The 14201-nt window shown below is 33.5% G+C and overlaps 1 non-coding gene across 1 annotated transcript; it reads right to left on the bottom strand.

The window, feature by feature from the left end:
- Positions 1-5378: 5378 nt before the first annotated feature.
- On the bottom strand, positions 5379-5450 carry Trnae-cuc (transfer RNA glutamic acid (anticodon CUC)). The gene has a single exon. It is a non-coding gene; the product is annotated as a tRNA-Glu (tRNA).
- Between the last annotated feature and the right edge of the window lie 8751 nt (positions 5451-14201).

The raw sequence follows: 14201 nt of genomic DNA, 5'->3' as shown, positions 1-14201 counted from the left end.
TTCTAAAATTATATTTTGTAATGCTATAGTACAAAACAATGATTCTACAATGTGATAAACAGTTTATCCTCTTCCATTCTCATTAAAGGATTATCTTTTACAAAATACTTCGTTATCAAAGTCTGATTTTTGTCTTTGTAATGTTGATACGCATATAATATATATTTTCTAGTCAAATATTGGAACAATCTTTCGATGTCTATTTGTTTCCCTAATAACGACATAATGTTTCTTCTTTTGTAAATGCACAATCGAGCAATGCTCAGAATGTAGTTCAAAAAATAACTATTTACTGATTTTGTTTCTTTGTTATATCCTATCATGAGCATTTGTTCAAAAGAAGTGCTATTGAGAACACCAACTCTACATTCTTTAAAAAGAATCTCAACTATATATACAATATAATTCTTAAAAGAGCTTAATTCAGGACATTTCAAAAACATGTGAAATAAATCCTCTGTTTCCAACTGGCACACTGGACATAAGTCATTATCAATTTTGCCATAGTATTTTAGTCTCTCTTTTGTAAATATTCGATTGTGCATTATTCTGTAATCCAAATCTATACAATCTGGGGTCTTGAAAGGTAGATGTATCAATTTCCAGTATTTATGCTTTTCCAAACTAAATATCTTACTCCAAAAGGAAACAGAAGCTGGTTCTTTAAAAATCAACGTACATAAAAGCTTGTAAAATAGTTGTGTTGTACATAAACAGAGGTCATATAATTTTGTATCAACTCTGAGAAACATATTATTTCTCCCATTGGTTACAGTGGGTTTTGACTCTGTTGCAACAATATTTCTCCAGCCTAATGGTATACTTTCTATTATGCAATTATAGTCTTTTTTTATCTTATCTGTTTTGATCTCAGAATTTGATTTGTATATCATTTCTTGAATAGCTCTATAAGGTAGTATTCCAGGTACAAATTCATATGTAATATCCTGAACACGAACAATTCCTGCTTCTATAAATTCTGCGAAAAACAACGTTTTACCAGCACATGTAATATTAGGATTTAAAAAGAGAGGTTGTTCAAAAACATTCCTCACATCAATATTTGTATCGATATTATTTCTAAGTTTTTCCCATGCATGAAACATTTCTCTGTAAAATATAGGTAGGGTATTCAATTGTTGCTTATTTAAAGACATGAGAAACAACTCTTTGGTCAACCTCATGTTCAGGACAGTAGATAAAAAGTGATCAAAGGTATTTTTCCACATAGCATGGCAATTCACATCAAAGTATCTTTTTAAAAATTTTAGTCTGAATGCATACATTTTCATCTTTATATCAGTTAACTGTAGTCCGCCATTTCGCTTATCACCAATTATTGTATAATAGTGAACCAAATGGGACTTTCCTGACCAGATAAATCTGAGAAATAATTGCTTCAATTCATCAGCAATCATATCAGGAAGAGGCTGAACTGACACTATGTACAATACTCTAGAAACTAATAAGTTATTAACAACTGTTACTTTTCCTTGTATTGTCAAATATCTCTGTGACCACAGTTGCAATAAGTTTTTAATTTTAGACAATCTATCATTCCAGTTCAGTTGCTCACATAACTTTGCACATTTTCCAACATAAGCTCCCAAAATTAAGATGACTTGATCACACATTTGAATTTGTAATTGTTTGCAATAATCATCAGTAAGTTTACCAGATCCAATACACAGAAGTTCTGTCTTTTCCTTGTTCACCTTTGCACCAGATCCTTTACAATACAAGTCAAGTACATTAAAAGATTGATTAATGGATTGTGTGTCCGCTAATGTCAAGGTTGTATCATCTGCATGTTGAAAAACTTTACTTGTATTACTAGACAGTGGGAGTGGAATACCTCTGATAGTGGGATTTGCTTTGATAGCGAGTCCTAAGGGTTCTGCTGCTAATACATATAACATTGCTGATATAGGACAACCTTGTCTGACTGAATTTTTAATTAAAAAGGGTTTCGTTAGATGACCATTGCATTTAACACTACTTTTAATTTCATTATAAAATATCTTTATCCACTGAATAAAATTGTCACCAAAACCGAACTTTCGTAAAACAGAAATCAAATATGAGTGGCAAACTCTGTCAAACGCTTTTTCTTGATCAATTTTTAAGATATATCCCTCAAGATTGTCTCTCTCAACCATATCTATAATATCTCTTACAGTGACTATAGTATCAGCAATATCTCTCCCAACTATACAACATGTCTGAGTTTGAGAAATAATTTTGGGTAATACCATTTTTAAACGTGTAGACAAAATCCTTGCCAAAATTTTATAATCTACATTAAGTAAACTGATAGGACGCCAATTTTGCAATCTTCTATTATCCCCCTTATTTTTATAAATAAGTGATATAACGCCAAATCTCATTGATCTCGACATAATATTGTCATTCTTAACACTCTGAAAGATGTGCAACAGAATATCATATATACAATCATAAAATTTACAATACCACTCTACTGTCAATCTGTATGTATTTCATCAACTGTTATTATGGCATCACACATATCTTTATCCTCATCAGATACAGAACAGTTTACAAAATTTAAAAGTGAATCAGTACAATTATCATCAACAGTTACCGAAGAATATAAATGACTATAAAACTGATGTATTTCATCTAAGATTCCGCTTGTATTTGAAATAATTACACCATCATCATCAATCAATTCATTGATTACATTTTTGTTGTGTCGATATTTCTCAAGATTTAGAAAGTATTTAGTATTTCTATCGCTTTCAATTGCCCATTTCGCCTTAGATCTCAATATAGCACCCCGACAAAAATCGGTTTCATAGTCACTTAACTGATGTTTTAGTTCTTCATATTTGTTAATGTCATATGATTCTTTATTTGCGACTTTTTCTGAAAATGATTTTAATTTATTTTGCAATGTAAAGTATTCTTGTAATCTTTCCTTATTTCTTCTTGTACAGTATACTTGGGAAAATTTTTTAATTTTGTATTTTACATTATCCCACCAAATGAGTGGTTCACTAAAATACATTTCGTCAGTTTTTCCCTCGGTAAGAATTGATTTCACTCTTTGTACATATTTTTCCTCAAAAAGAACATTGTTATTTAGTATCCATAATCCGGGCCCTGTTTCCACTTTGCAGGTATTTAGTTTAAGGTATACAAAAGAATGATCACTAAAGGATGTATCTGCATAATAAATATTTTGCACATTGGAATGCAATTTTGAGGAAATCAAAAAATAATCTATTCTACTCTGCTTCATTTCGCCTAGTACAACTTGTTTTCTGGAGAAACTACGAGTACTAGGATTTCGTGATCGCCATAAATCGGTAATATTTCTATCATGAATAATTTTATAAAGTTCACGCACTGCTACATCATCAATATGTAAGGCTTTGTTATGTCGATCAATACCTGCTAAAGTTGTATTGAAATCACCAGCCAGGATAGTGCTATCACTAGTACTGTTATGTAAATATGTATTTAGCTTCATGAAAAAGTTAAACCTTTCCTTCACAACATTTGGAGCATAAATATTGATTAAATCAATCACTTTATCATCAATAGCTATTTTAAGATGTAAAATCCTACCCTTTTCAATCATTTCTTGTGTCACCTGATTTCTCAATTCTCTCACTACTAAAACAGCAACACCTGCCCTCCTATTGTCTGCATTACTATAAAATATGTCACCATTCCAAATCTCATTTTCTCTAATACTTTCAGCAAACTCATCATCCCAAAAGGTTTCTTGCAATAATAAAATATGGCCTCTTTTCTCTTTAAATATTTCTAAAACAGACTTTAGTTTATTCAAATTACGCAAGCCATTTACATTTAGAGATACAATATTTAAAGCCATGATTATGATGAGTGTATTGAAAGTATTAAAAAATGTTGAGTGTTTGATCATTTCTTAATAGGTGTTCGTCGCATGCTATTCATTTTCAGGTTAGGTACTGGATTAAACCTTCTCCTTCTCCTTTGTACTACTTTGAAATTTTCGATATTAGTACCGTTTTCTTGACATGTACGTGATTCGTTTGATCTTTCAACAACGTCTGCAGCCATCTTCCTGTCATCATCTGAATCTGTCCCCGATCCATCTCCAATTGTATGATTGTTGTTTACTTCCTCCTCAGATTCTATTTCTACATTGGTCATATCAACTCCACTTCTTTCTTTTTCTTCCCCACTTTCTCCACTCTCGTTATCTTGTTTTGCATTCTCAATTTCTTCTTTATCATCTTCGTCACTCGGTAACTCCAATATGTCTTCCCTAGTATCATCATCAACTTGCGAATGAATCCCTGCAATGGCCTCTCTGTAACATATACATGTTTGCGCCTCTTTGTGGCATTTGTCGCATATCCTGCATGTACACATTAGAGGAAAACTTCCACAACTGTCACATCTTTGCCTTGTGCAATTTTTTGCTACATGGCCTTGCTCCCCACACTTGTAGCATACAAAATCAGGGCAGTCTTTTATAACATGTCCCGGATCTAGACATCTAGAACATACCTTAACTTGGTTGTCGTGTAATACTCTAAAGTATTGCTGACCATTGACAGTCTGAAATTTCAGACTGTAAGGCAAGGATTTTACCTGCTGTGGAAATTTACATTTGACATAACGAGTCCCATCAGCCACACTAGTCCCAGGATAATATCTGCGTTGAATGGGAGAAAGAAGTTCTACTCCGTATTCACCGAGCTTCATACTTATATCATCATCGGTGATGTATGCTGGTAAATGAAGAATTGACACAATAATAGTGTCTGAATATAAGAGAGTACAATCAAAGTGTTCACTTCCAATATCAATTCCACACAAGGTATTATATGCTACTTCCTTGCTCGGCAGTGTGACCTCATACAAATTTGCACCTTTGGGCACAACTGCATAGACCGACATATCTCCGGTTAATTCTTCTACACTTCTAACAATATCACTTGCCTTTATTTTCTTCACATCCTTTACATCAATCACCACGGTACATTCTTTCCCAAAACGACGAGAAGCTCCTGTCTGTCTATCGATGTTACTCGACATGCCATTCTTATTGTTAGCTATTCCACTGGTGTCATTAGAGTGTGAGTCAGCTCCTTGTGCTGCTCGTGCAGCACGACCAGGTTTTGTATTCATTGTCACAGAAAATAGTATTTTGTGTGGTGGATAAAGTTATCCACACACTCAAAATATATCACACTTATATATGAATGCGATCACACAAATCTTATAAACGTACCTGTAACAAATTAAAACAGAAAAAATGTCTATTAAAGGAAAAAAAACTTGAAAATTCACGGAGCGATCATCAAACGTGTTTTCCTTCTGATGTCATAACCGGAAGTCCTATAGATTAAAACAAAAGTTTCCCAAGCGGGGAATCGAACCCCGGCCGCCGCGGTGAGAGCGCGGAATCCTAGCCACTAGACCACTTGGGATATTATGGATATGATTTGTTGATACATGGATATCAAGTTGTCATGGCAATGGAAGATGCACATAATGTATTTCGCAAACACTGAGCTGTATAATCTACAGTATCTTTAGACATCTGAAATACAAATTTCAATCAGCGCCTAACTATAAACAAAAGAAGCACATTTATTTGATGAACAGGGTAAGATAAACAGAGTCAGTGCGAATGATGACTTGTTCTTAGGCCGCATGAAAACCTTTGGCGGGCCTCATGAAAGCCCTTGGCGGGCCGCTCGGGCCGTAGTTTCCCATCCCTGTCTTAGACATTATTTCCTAAAAATTTAAGGAAAGAAAACATGTATATTTTGAATCGTTAGAAATATTTTTTAAGAACAACACTTAAGTCTACTTGAGTAGTCTTTTATTGAACATATATTTCTCGAAAGCTTCTATTGTCTTCCCGAATATCAAGTATGACGAGGCGTCTTAAATGACCATAATTAGGTTTGGTGGCAACACTGGGTAGATAATTTTGATCCTATGCATTGTTTTGCTCTTGCGATCAAAACTGGTATTGGGGAGATAACGGGAAATAAAATCATAAAAACATATACTATTTTACAGAAGAACACAGAGAGAGAGAGAGAGAGAGAGAGAGAGATGGAGAGAGAGAGATATGTGATCTTTAATTAACCGTTTGGAGTTTAACATGGATGTGATTCGTTTATATAGTCCAGTACAAAATAATCTGATACATTACCAGAACCTTTACAAGTTATTTGTTGTGAATCTGGTAATAAAGGCGGCATTTTTCGATTAAAGAAAATCGGGTACTAACTACAAAAACAATTGAAAGTTGCAAATCTTTCATTTGAACAATGCCAAAAGCCAGGGATACTTAATTGATATGCTTCATTGTTCACTCGATAACTACACATCATATAAATGCACGAATAAATCATACATAAGGTTTTGAAACAATTTGTAATCTTTATGAACATTTATTAAAGTTGGTAATAAGCATATTTGCAATTGGTGAAACAAATCATTTGACCGCTGAAGTCTCAAATTCAGATAAAATTCAGAAGAAACAGAATAAAAACGACCGAAAACAACTATATGTCGCCAGTGTTGCAGGGTCATCACAGCTTACATCTGAAAGAGGCGATATTGTTACTAATCTGATTCCAGCCGACACTTAATTGATTTTGAGACATATATACACCTCGTGCACTACACCGAAACTGATGAAAGTTGGACTATATTTTACTTACTATCCTCTTGGAATTTCTGTAACTTACATTTCACTTTCGTTCTCATTATGTACTTGATTTCACTTGGTATGCGCAATGGGACGATTCTAGTAAAGAATAGCATTTGTCTTTCCACGATTGAATATCAAGTTCCGGCCAACACTGTGCAAGAGCTGATGTCCAGTTTCCTGTAGCTTGTTGTTTCTCGCTTATGGAACATTCGAAGGCGGATTTTTTCTAGAATATCGGTCCGTTCATGGCCCAGTTTTCTATTATTTCAATCGTCATATGGGCCTCAATGGAGACTGCATCATACAGTGAATATTCGTCCGTTCGTAGCACACTGTTAATTAAATAAAGATATCCGACGCTATTGCCACAGCGAGATGGATCGGGGAGGTGATGGCATTGAAGCTACCATCAATGGGGTATTGATTGATTGATCAGCTTTGACGTATTGACGTTTCATTTATTCAATGTAGGTAGGTGCGGTAGCTTGTATGGTAGAGCGCAGACCGCGTATTTCAAGGGTGGATGGTTCAACATCCGCCATTGCAGTCCTAGTCGGTTGCCTAGGTTTGGCCTTAGGAAATACACTTAGGTTCTATTTCTTCCTCAATAGATGCCTTTGAAGAAAATTGATTCAGGATACACAGTCTTCAAACTGAAAATACAGAGCTTTTTTATTGGTATATACTTTTATTTGGATACTTGTATTTTCGACCTTTAGCAATTATTTGTGAACCATAATCCACCATAAAGCTAGTCTGAAATTAAAGTTTTATAAAGAAGTTATAAGTAAGAAACGATTTAAACATTTTTGGGTTGAATGATGTCACGTGACGCCATACAGATCTAGCTCTTTGCCTCCTGTGTACGCTCTTTCGCAGTCTGATGTGCCTCTGTTATAAGAAATATTTATTGAATTTAATAGGGAATTAAAATAAATAAGGGACATCTGTGAATAATTCCTATGACTGAGAAAAGAACATAGGATAAACGTAACGGAAACGTACATGTTTTTATTCTTTCCGTTCCGCAAACAATCATGCGGAGGACACTAAAGGAAATGGCAGTAGTCATTAGCATTTTCAGTGGCATTACTTTCATACTATTAGGGTTACGCTTTATTTAAAGACCACGTTGGCTAAGTCTCCCACCCCGTCAATTTATTTCGTGATTCAAGTACAAAGTGCCGTAATATCGTAATATATTTAATAAATCGAAAGAGCTCATTGTTTGTACCTGCAGAGACTCATGACTTGATCAATATTACATCGCTTTTACATTGTTCAAATTTGCGGTACGATGCATATCAAAGACATCGTGTCAGACGTTATTCATACTAGGCACCTGCGTAATATTATGACGTCACATTCATACTAATTATACGCGTCATATTGCTATTAACAAGATTCGATATTCTTTATCCATTTAATAATCGATATTATCACAATGATACTTCAAGAACATTTAAATTGGAAAGGAGGAACTCGATACACCAAAATCAATCGTGAATTCATTTTCGTTAAATATAAAATTAATTAGTGTTGAATATGCCTAAACGTTGGCAAACGCTGTAAATTGTTCAGAGAGCTTCGTAAAAATCTAATCATTTGAAAGCGTATATAAAATCATTCATATATGACACGATTTGGCCGAGTGAATAATGGAAGCACTGTATTAAAAATGTTTTCCTGTGGCGTTTTCATTAAATTTTTGCGAGAATAAATGTAATGTTTAATCAAATACTTTGATTGTGATTAATCTCTTTCCCCTAAGAAAAACTGTTTTTGATCAGAAAGTCGAAACGTAGATATAATTTCTACAATTTTTCTTATCTTTGTAAAGATAAAACTTTATGTTATATTTGCACGATATAGATTAAAACAAAAGTTTCCCAAGCGGGGAATCGAACCCCGGCCGCCGCGGTGAGAGCGAGGAATCCTTTTTTTTTTTTTTTTTTTTTATTTAAAAAACGTTTTGTACAGTATATATGTTAAAAGTATACAGTCAGTATTTACATAGGAGTTTGTAATGCTATATTACAAAATAATGGTTCTGCAATAGTATTTTGTTATGCTATATTACAAAACAATGAATCTACAATAGTATTTTGTTAAGCTATATTACAGAACATTGATTCTAAAATTATATTTTGTAATGCTATAGTACAAAACAATGATTCTACAATGTGATAAACAGTTTATCCTCTTCCATTCTCATTAAAGGATTATCTTTTACAAAATACTTCGTTATCAAAGTCTGATTTTTGTCTTTGTAATGTTGATACGCATATAATATATATTTTCTAGTCAAATATTGGAACAATCTTTCGATGTCTATTTGTTTCCCTAATAACGACATAATGTTTCTTCTTTTGTAAATGCACAATCGAGCAATGCTCAGAATGTAGTTCAAAAAATAACTATTTACTGATTTTGTTTCTTTGTTATATCCTATCATGAGCATTTGTTCAAAAGAAGTGCTATTGAGAACACCAACTCTACATTCTTTAAAAAGAATCTCAACTATATATACAATATAATTCTTAAAAGAGCTTAATTCAGGACATTTCAAAAACATGTGAAATAAATCCTCTGTTTCCAACTGGCACACTGGACATAAGTCATTATCAATTTTGCCATAGTATTTTAGTCTCTCTTTTGTAAATATTCGATTGTGCATTATTCTGTAATCCAAATCTATACAATCTGGGGTCTTGAAAGGTAGATGTATCAATTTCCAGTATTTATGCTTTTCCAAACTAAATATCTTACTCCAAAAGGAAACAGAAGCTGGTTCTTTAAAAATCAACGTACATAAAAGCTTGTAAAATAGTTGTGTTGTACATAAACAGAGGTCATATAATTTTGTATCAACTCTGAGAAACATATTATTTCTCCCATTGGTTACAGTGGGTTTTGACTCTGTTGCAACAATATTTCTCCAGCCTAATGGTATACTTTCTATTATGCAATTATAGTCTTTTTTTATCTTATCTGTTTTGATCTCAGAATTTGATTTGTATATCATTTCTTGAATAGCTCTATAAGGTAGTATTCCAGGTACAAATTCATATGTAATATCCTGAACACGAACAATTCCTGCTTCTATAAATTCTGCGAAAAACAACGTTTTACCAGCACATGTAATATTAGGATTTAAAAAGAGAGGTTGTTCAAAAACATTCCTCACATCAATATTTGTATCGATATTATTTCTAAGTTTTTCCCATGCATGAAACATTTCTCTGTAAAATATAGGTAGGGTATTCAATTGTTGCTTATTTAAAGACATGAGAAACAACTCTTTGGTCAACCTCATGTTCAGGACAGTAGATAAAAAGTGATCAAAGGTATTTTTCCACATAGCATGGCAATTCACATCAAAGTATCTTTTTAAAAATTTTAGTCTGAATGCATACATTTTCATCTTTATATCAGTTAACTGTAGTCCGCCATTTCGCTTATCACCAATTATTGTATAATAGTGAACCAAATGGGACTTTCCTGACCAGATAAATCTGAGAAATAATTGCTTCAATTCATCAGCAATCATATCAGGAAGAGGCTGAACTGACACTATGTACAATACTCTAGAAACTAATAAGTTATTAACAACTGTTACTTTTCCTTGTATTGTCAAATATCTCTGTGACCACAGTTGCAATAAGTTTTTAATTTTAGACAATCTATCATTCCAGTTCAGTTGCTCACATAACTTTGCACATTTTCCAACATAAGCTCCCAAAATTAAGATGACTTGATCACACATTTGAATTTGTAATTGTTTGCAATAATCATCAGTAAGTTTACCAGATCCAATACACAGAAGTTCTGTCTTTTCCTTGTTCACCTTTGCACCAGATCCTTTACAATACAAGTCAAGTACATTAAAAGATTGATTAATGGATTGTGTGTCCGCTAATGTCAAGGTTGTATCATCTGCATGTTGAAAAACTTTACTTGTATTACTAGACAGTGGGAGTGGAATACCTTTGATAGTGGGATTTGCTTTGATAGCGAGTCCTAAGGGTTCTGCTGCTAATACATATAACATTGCTGATATAGGACAACCTTGTCTGACTGAATTTTTAATTAAAAAGGGTTTCGTTAGATGACCATTGCATTTAACACTACTTTTAATTTCATTATAAAATATCTTTATCCACTGAATAAAATTGTCACCAAAACCGAACTTTCGTAAAACAGAAATCAAATATGAGTGGCAAACTCTGTCAAACGCTTTTTCTTGATCAATTTTTAAGATATATCCCTCAAGATTGTCTCTCTCAACCATATCTATAATATCTCTTACAGTGACTATAGTATCAGCAATATCTCTCCCAACTATACAACATGTCTGAGTTTGAGAAATAATTTTGGGTAATACCATTTTTAAACGTGTAGACAAAATCCTTGCCAAAATTTTATAATCTACATTAAGTAAACTGATAGGACGCCAATTTTGCAATCTTCTATTATCCCCCTTATTTTTATAAATAAGTGATATAACGCCAAATCTCATTGATCTCGACATAATATTGTCATTCTTAACACTCTGAAAGATGTGCAACAGAATATCATATATACAATCATAAAATTTACAATACCACTCTACTGTCAATCTGTATGTATTTCATCAACTGTTATTATGGCATCACACATATCTTTATCCTCATCAGATACAGAACAGTTTACAAAATTTAAAAGTGAATCAGTACAATTATCATCAACAGTTACCGAAGAATATAAATGACTATAAAACTGATGTATTTCATCTAAGATTCCGCTTGTATTTGAAATAATTACACCATCATCATCAATCAATTCATTGATTACATTTTTGTTGTGTCGATATTTCTCAAGATTTAGAAAGTATTTAGTATTTCTATCGCTTTCAATTGCCCATTTCGCCTTAGATCTCAATATAGCACCCCGACAAAAATCGGTTTCATAGTCACTTAACTGATGTTTTAGTTCTTCATATTTGTTAATGTCATATGATTCTTTATTTGCGACTTTTTCTGAAAATGATTTTAATTTATTTTGCAATGTAAAGTATTCTTGTAATCTTTCCTTATTTCTTCTTGTACAGTATACTTGGGAAAATTTTTTAATTTTGTATTTTACATTATCCCACCAAATGAGTGGTTCACTAAAATACATTTCGTCAGTTTTTCCCTCGGTAAGAATTGATTTCACTCTTTGTACATATTTTTCCTCAAAAAGAACATTGTTATTTAGTATCCATAATCCGGGCCCTGTTTCCACTTTGCAGGTATTTAGTTTAAGGTATACAAAAGAATGATCACTAAAGGATGTATCTGCATAATAAATATTTTGCACATTGGAATGCAATTTTGAGGAAATCAAAAAATAATCTATTCTACTCTGCTTCATTTCGCCTAGTACAACTTGTTTTCTGGAGAAACTACGAGTACTAGGATTTCGTGATCGCCATAAATCGGTAATATTTCTATCATGAATAATTTTATAAAGTTCACGCACTGCTACATCATCAATATGTAAGGCTTTGTTATGTCGATCAATACCTGCTAAAGTTGTATTGAAATCACCAGCCAGGATAGTGCTATCACTAGTACTGTTATGTAAATATGTATTTAGCTTCATGAAAAAGTTAAACCTTTCCTTCACAACATTTGGAGCATAAATATTGATTAAATCAATCACTTTATCATCAATAGCTATTTTAAGATGTAAAATCCTACCCTTTTCAATCATTTCTTGTGTCACCTGATTTCTCAATTCTCTCACTACTAAAACAGCAACACCTGCCCTCCTATTGTCTGCATTACTATAAAATATGTCACCATTCCAAATCTCATTTTCTCTAATACTTTCAGCAAACTCATCATCCCAAAAGGTTTCTTGCAATAATAAAATATGGCCTCTTTTCTCTTTAAATATTTCTAAAACAGACTTTAGTTTATTCAAATTACGCAAGCCATTTACATTTAGAGATACAATATTTAAAGCCATGATTATGATGAGTGTATTGAAAGTATTAAAAAATGTTGAGTGTTTGATCATTTCTTAATAGGTGTTCGTCGCATGCTATTCATTTTCAGGTTAGGTACTGGATTAAACCTTCTCCTTCTCCTTTGTACTACTTTGAAATTTTCGATATTAGTACCGTTTTCTTGACATGTACGTGATTCGTTTGATCTTTCAACAACGTCTGCAGCCATCTTCCTGTCATCATCTGAATCTGTCCCCGATCCATCTCCAATTGTATGATTGTTGTTTACTTCCTCCTCAGATTCTATTTCTACATTGGTCATATCAACTCCACTTCTTTCTTTTTCTTCCCCACTTTCTCCACTCTCGTTATCTTGTTTTGCATTCTCAATTTCTTCTTTATCATCTTCGTCACTCGGTAACTCCAATATGTCTTCCCTAGTATCATCATCAACTTGCGAATGAATCCCTGCAATGGCCTCTCTGTAACATATACATGTTTGCGCCTCTTTGTGGCATTTGTCGCATATCCTGCATGTACACATTAGAGGAAAACTTACACAACTGTCACATCTTTGCCTTGTGCAATTTTTTGCTACATGGCCTTGCTCCCCACACTTGTAGCATACAAAATCAGGGCAGTCTTTTATAACATGTCCCGGATCTAGACATCTAGAACATACCTTAACTTGGTTGTCGTGTAATACTCTAAAGTATTGCTGACCATTGACAGTCTGAAATTTCAGACTGTAAGGCAAGGATTTTACCTGCTGTGGAAATTTACATTTGACATAACGAGTCCCATCAGCCACACTAGTCCCAGGATAATATCTGCGTTGAATGGGAGAAAGAAGTTCTACTCCGTATTCACCGAGCTTCATACTTATATCATCATCGGTGATGTATGCTGGTAAATGAAGAATTGACACAATAATAGTGTCTGAATATAAGAGAGTACAATCAAAGTGTTCACTTCCAATATCAATTCCACACAAGGTATTATATGCTACTTCCTTGCTCGGCAGTGTGACCTCATACAAATTTGCACCTTTGGGCACAACTGCATAGACCGACATATCTCCGGTTAATTCTTCTACACTTCTAACAATATCACTTGCCTTTATTTTCTTCACATCCTTTACATCAATCACCACGGTACATTCTTTCCCAAAACGACGAGAAGCTCCTGTCTGTCTATCGATGTTACTCGACATGCCATTCTTATTGTTAGCTATTCCACTGGTGTCATTAGAGTGTGAGTCAGCTCCTTGTGCTGCTCGTGCAGCACGACCAGGTTTTGTATTCATTGTCACAGAAAATAGTATTTTGTGTGGTGGATAAAGTTATCCACACACTCAAAATATATCACACTTATATATGAATGCGATCACACAAATCTTATAAACGTACCTGTAACAAATTAAAACAGAAAAAATGTCTATTAAAGGAAAAAAAACTTGAAAATTCACGGAGCGATCATCAAACGTGTTTTCCTTCTGATGTCATAACCGGAAGTCCTATAGATTAAAACAAAAGT

This window comes from Sinohyriopsis cumingii, chromosome 3 (assembly GCF_028554795.1).
Source record: "Sinohyriopsis cumingii isolate HCF-2022 chromosome 3, ASM2855479v2, whole genome shotgun sequence".
Taxonomy (NCBI): Eukaryota; Metazoa; Mollusca; class Bivalvia; order Unionida; family Unionidae; genus Sinohyriopsis; species Sinohyriopsis cumingii.
The sequence above is the reverse complement of the archived record's forward strand: the minus strand, read 5'-3'. Positions and strand labels throughout refer to the sequence as shown.